Source organism: Dromiciops gliroides, chromosome 3 (genome assembly GCF_019393635.1).
Source record: "Dromiciops gliroides isolate mDroGli1 chromosome 3, mDroGli1.pri, whole genome shotgun sequence".
In the NCBI taxonomy this organism is placed as follows: domain Eukaryota; kingdom Metazoa; phylum Chordata; class Mammalia; order Microbiotheria; family Microbiotheriidae; genus Dromiciops; species Dromiciops gliroides.
The window spans coordinates 5,988,200-5,993,501 of record NC_057863.1 but is presented as its reverse complement, the minus strand read 5'-3'; the positions used below and the strand labels follow the sequence as shown (position 1 = coordinate 5,993,501).

General features: G+C 44.4%; 1 pseudogene; it reads left to right on the top strand.

Annotated features, from left to right (window-relative positions):
* Nucleotides 1-1,836: 1,836 nt before the first annotated feature.
* Nucleotides 1,837-3,315, top strand: LOC122749065 (annotated as a pseudogene).
* Nucleotides 3,316-5,302: the final 1,987 nt, after the last annotated feature.

The window sequence follows — 5,302 nt, the reverse complement described above, 5'->3', positions numbered from 1 at the left end:
TAGGGAGTCATTCATGTTTATTGAGTAGGGTGGTGCCATGGTTAGATGTGAGATTTAGGAAAAACTTCTTCCAGCTAAATGAAGGATAGCTTGGACTGGGGGAGGAACTTGAGATAGGGAGATCAAATAGGAAGCTACTCTCATAGTCCTGGTAAAGTGATGAGAAACTTAATCATGGTGGTGGCTGTTGAGAGTAGAAAGAACCCTTTTGACTGGTTTCCATGAAGGTCCAGAGTGAGTAAAATACCAGGCTACTGTGATGGTTGCTATCTTTTGTGATTCAAATCTTTTTTTTTTTTAAAGTGAGGCAATTGGGGTTAAGTGACTTGCCCAGGGTCACACAGCTAGTAAGTGTTAAGTGTCTGAGGCCGGATTTGAACTCAGGTACTCCTGACTTCAGAGCTGGTGCTCTATCCACTGTGCCACCTAGCTGCCCCAAATTATATAAAGGGTTTTTTTGTTTGTTTTTTTTTCGGCGGGGCAATGGGGGTTAAGTGACTTGCCCAGGGTCACACAGCTAGTAAGCGTCAAGTGTCTGAGGCCAGATTTGAACTCAGGTACTTCTGGATCCAGGGCCAGTGCTTTATCCACTGCGCCACCTAGCCACCCCCGATGGTTGCTATGGATTAACAATTCCCACAAGAAACAGACAAAAGTGTCTATTGTTTTGTTAATAAACAACAATGCTTCTGTTTTAATTAATGAATTCACATTGATTTAACATACTCCTGTCTCATTAAATATAAATTAAATGCATAGTTGGGATGCTTAACTGAAAACATTCCCTAGAATTTATACAAAGCATGAATACAAAATATGTTCCAGGTAGCTGGAGGGAGAGAAGCTCTGATCTGGAGATGTTTAACACAAAACATGTTGCTAGGTTGTTGAGGAATAACTGGAATGCAAGACAATTAAGTGCAACTGTGAAATTCGACCATCCCCAATGCCAGGGATCATCCCAGGACTTGAGTGACATTTCTGTGACACCTGTGACATCCCCCCACACACACTCCAAAATTATTGGAGGGAGATTTAATGAGATGGATTTCACTTCTCATATTCTAAGAACTACGGTTCCCCAAACTGGGATTCCCAGAATGGATCACATGTATCTTAAATCTTGGGATAGCTAGGTGGCAAAATGAATAGAGAATTCAGTGAAGTAAAGAAGACTCATCTTCCTGAATTTAAATATGGTATCTGACACTTATTAGCTGTGTGAACCTGGCAAAGTCCCTAAACCCTTTTTGTCTCAGTTTCCTCATCTGTACAATGAGTTGGAGAAGGAAATGGCAAACCCCTTTAGTATCTTTGCTTAGAAAATTCCAAATGGGCTCACAAGGAGTCAGACACAACTGAAATGGCTGAACAACAACAACAAAGCCTTAAAGTCTGTTTTTGCAGAAGTCAAGCTTAGCTGATGGTGCTGTCTAGCATTAGAAAAAAGAATCTGCAAAACAGAGGTGACAGGTGAAGGCAATTTGGCAGCTAATTTATCTACAGTGGGGAAGAACAAACAGGCGAGGTGTTCAGTATGATTTTCCTTCTGTTTTTATTTCTAGGGCCAATTGTTGAATGAAGAGGTCTTTGCCTTAATTATGCTCAGAACAGACCACAAGTAAATGAGGGAAGTTTAACTTTTTCTAGATCTTTCATTTTATACTAGACACATATCTTAGCAAAAACATTGTTTTTGCTAGAATCTCTAACCCAAATAATAAATTTGTGAATGTGGGCCTCCAACAAAGTGATCTCAAAAGCTAAGTGGGGGCTGTCTCCTGTCAAGGACTTCAGGATCGACGCCTTTGGAGCCGGAGCCGCGCCTTTGCTGCTGCCCTAGGCCTCGCCATGCCTTCGTCCATCTTCGCGGATGTACCCCAGGCGCAGCCAGTCCTGGTGTTCAAGCTCACTGCAGACTTCCGGGACGACCCAGACCCGCGCAAGGTCAATCTAGGAGTGGGAGCATAACGCACAGATTGCCAGCCCTGGGTTTTGCCAGTAGTGAGAAAGGTGGTACATCAGATTGCCAGAAATGACTCTCTAAACCACGAGTACTTGCCTATCTTGGGATTGCCGGACTTCCGAAGCAATGCTTCCCGCATTGCTCTTGGGGATGACAGCCCAGCCATCAAGGAGAAGCGGATGGGAAGCGTGCGGTCTTTGGGGGGAACAGGTGCCCTTCGAGTTGGAGCCGAGTTTTTACGTAGGTGGTATAATGGAACAAATAATGCAGCCACTCCTGTCTATGTGTCTTCTCCAGCCTGGGAAAATCACAATGGTGTGTTTGGTGCTGCTGGCTTTACGGATATCAGAACATATCATTACTGGGATGCAGTTAAAAGAGGGCTTGACCTTCAGGGCATGCTGCAAGATATGGAGAATGCTCCGGAGTTCTCTATCTTTGTCCTTCATGCCTGTGCACACAACCCCACTGGCACTGATCCAACTCCAGAACAATGGGAGAAGATTGCTGCTGTAATGAAGCACCGATTTCTGTTCCCTTTCTTCGACTCAGCTTATCAAGGTTTCGCATCTGGGGATCTAGATTAGGATGCCTGGGCCGTCCACTATTTTGTGAATGAGGGCTTTGAGCTCTTCTGTGCTCAGTCCTTCTTCAAGAACTTCGGGCTCTACAATGAGCGGGTGGGGAACCTGACCGTGGTTGGGAAAGGTAGTGATAACGTCCTGCGTGTCCTTTCCCAGTTGGAGAAGATTGTGCGCGTCTTGTGGTCCAACCCTCCTGCTCGGGGAGCTCGGATAGTGGCCACTACCCTTTCCAACCCTGAGCTCTTTAATGAGTGGAAAGAAAATGTTAAGACAATGGCTGACCGGATTCTGTTAATGAGAGCTGAACTCAGGTCTCACCTTGAAGCCCTTGGCACCCCAGGAACCTGGAATCACATCACTGAACAGATTGGAATGTTCAGTTTCACAGGATTAACTACTAAGCAAGTGGAATATCTGATAAACGAAAAGCACATCTACCTATTGCCAAGTGGCCGGATCAACATGTGTGGCCTGACCACAAAGAATCTGGATTAGTGGCTACCTCCATCCATGAAGCTGTAACTAAAATCCAGTGAAGAAGCACCAAGCCAACCAGCACCACCAAAGTTGCTGTCTCTCGTGTGTGTGTATCCCCTGCTTGCACAAACCCATTATCTATATAGTGTCACAGTGACAATCAAAGGACTGAAATGACTCCAGTGGCAGGATACCAAAGTTTGGAGTTGATGTGATTTGAGATTGCCCAGGATTAGGGTCCCTTTTGGAGACCCATGCAAAATGAACGTTTTAATATAAAGGCAAAAAGAAGAAGAACAAACCCCCAAATCGTTTTGATCATTATGTGAGTTAAGCATGTTGACCCATCCTCCCCCAATCAGTGTGTTCATAGTTCATTTGCTTCTGTGTGAGTGTTGTAAAGGATAGATTGTGTCAAATCATTGATTCTTGGAGCAAAACCCAACCCCAAAGATCAAGTCAGTCAGAAGAGTTGTGTGATTATTGTAGCCATTGGCAATGCCATTAAAGACAAACAACGTTTTATCTCTGCAAAAAAAAAAAAAGTTAAGTGGGTAGATCAGAAAAGTAGTTGTTCAGGACTGTAATTCAAAATCATGCTACCTGGAGGGGGAAAGGTGGAGTTGTAGAGGCAGCCTTGGGCAGAGACAATGGTCCTCTGGACACAAAGCCCCAGAGAAGAGAGCGAGACCATGGGTCACCTTAAGGCTTGCTGAGGAGCTCTCTACCTAAGCAATGGACTGTTGTTCCTGCACTGGGAAGGCACTTGTATAGCATTTGGGAAGTTATTTATATCCCAACTCTTGCTCACTTTGGCCATCACCTGAATTAAGAGTGGCTTTCATGTGAGCCACCCATTGTAAGGCACAGTCACATCTGAGGAGTTTGGCTGGTTCTCTAAAGAGTTTAGCTCATTGTCCACTGAGATAGAGAATGAGCTCACTGACCTCCCATTCCCTAAAGGAGTCAGCAGTAAGGTTCAGTTGTCATTCAAGGGGTAGAGTGATGGGAAAAGGCAAACTAAGTCTCTTCAAAACCGAGATGGAGAGTGATGTGCCTTCAGGATGTCAGGTGGTAGGAGAAGGTTGCAATAATGGTGAGAGGGGGACAGGGTGAGATCCTGGGCATGAGTGAGGTAGAAGTGGTGGTCATTGAGGTGTGATCCTGCTCTGTGAATGTGGTGAGGGAGACCATGACATGGGACCAGCGGAAGATGTAGGAGATCACAGGCAATTTAAAAGAACAAGGAACTTTCTTTCCAAACCCCATGCTATGTCCCTTGGATCATTTCTCGAGGTATGTGCCTCACCCCCAGTTCCAGCTCTACAGGTGTTATCTTTTCACCTCCCCTGTTTTTTTTCCCTTGGTCCCCTCACCTGTACTTTCCCTGTTCTTGTTCAGATCCACATCAGGCAGTCTGTACCAGGGCTTCCTCTCATGTTATGGGGATCTCGAGAGGGGAGAAAGTAGCACTTTCTCACAAAGCTTGGCTACTCCAGCTGAGAAAATGGCAGTGTTTGCCCTTTAGAAGTGGAAGAGAACTCAGATAAGACTTGCTGTCTAAGAAACCCTGCTTTCCCAGGCATTATGCTCCCAACCAACCCTATGATATAGGTAGCATGAGCCTGATTATACATTTTTTACAGAAAAGAAAAACAACAACAGGTTTAGTCCCGAAGTCTCAATGATTTGCCTATGGCTTTATAGCCAGAAGTAGCAAAACTGGAGTACAATTAAATCTGGGTCTCCTGGCCTCAAGGCCTATGCTCTTCACATACTGATGGAATGTCTCTTCTAAAACCAAACCATTTTCCTGATGCTGAAACTGTCTAGTGAAGTTGGATAACTGGTGCAAGATGACACAGCTTGCTAGTGAAAAATAGGGGAATTATATCCTGAGATGTCTTATTTCTAGGCTGGTAATTGATCTCTCTATTAAGTAAAATTAAGGAAGTTGGTGATTTGCCTTTCTATTGTGGTTTTTATCTAATGGGTCTGAAAAGTAAAAAGGTCAGGTCCCCAATAAAGAATATTTGAATCTGCTGCCACCCACCCCCGGCATTGGAGAGATAATGAGAAATGGTGGAAACAATGACAATAATAAGAGAATATTTCTCTACATTATATGCCAGTCATTATGCTAAGGACTTTAAAGATGATTTCATTCGATTCACACAGTAATTCTGGAGGGTAGGTGTTTTACAAATGAGGAAGCCGAAGTTCAGTGACTTGAGCAGGGTCACACCCCTAGCATGTGTCTGAGGCTGGAGTTGCA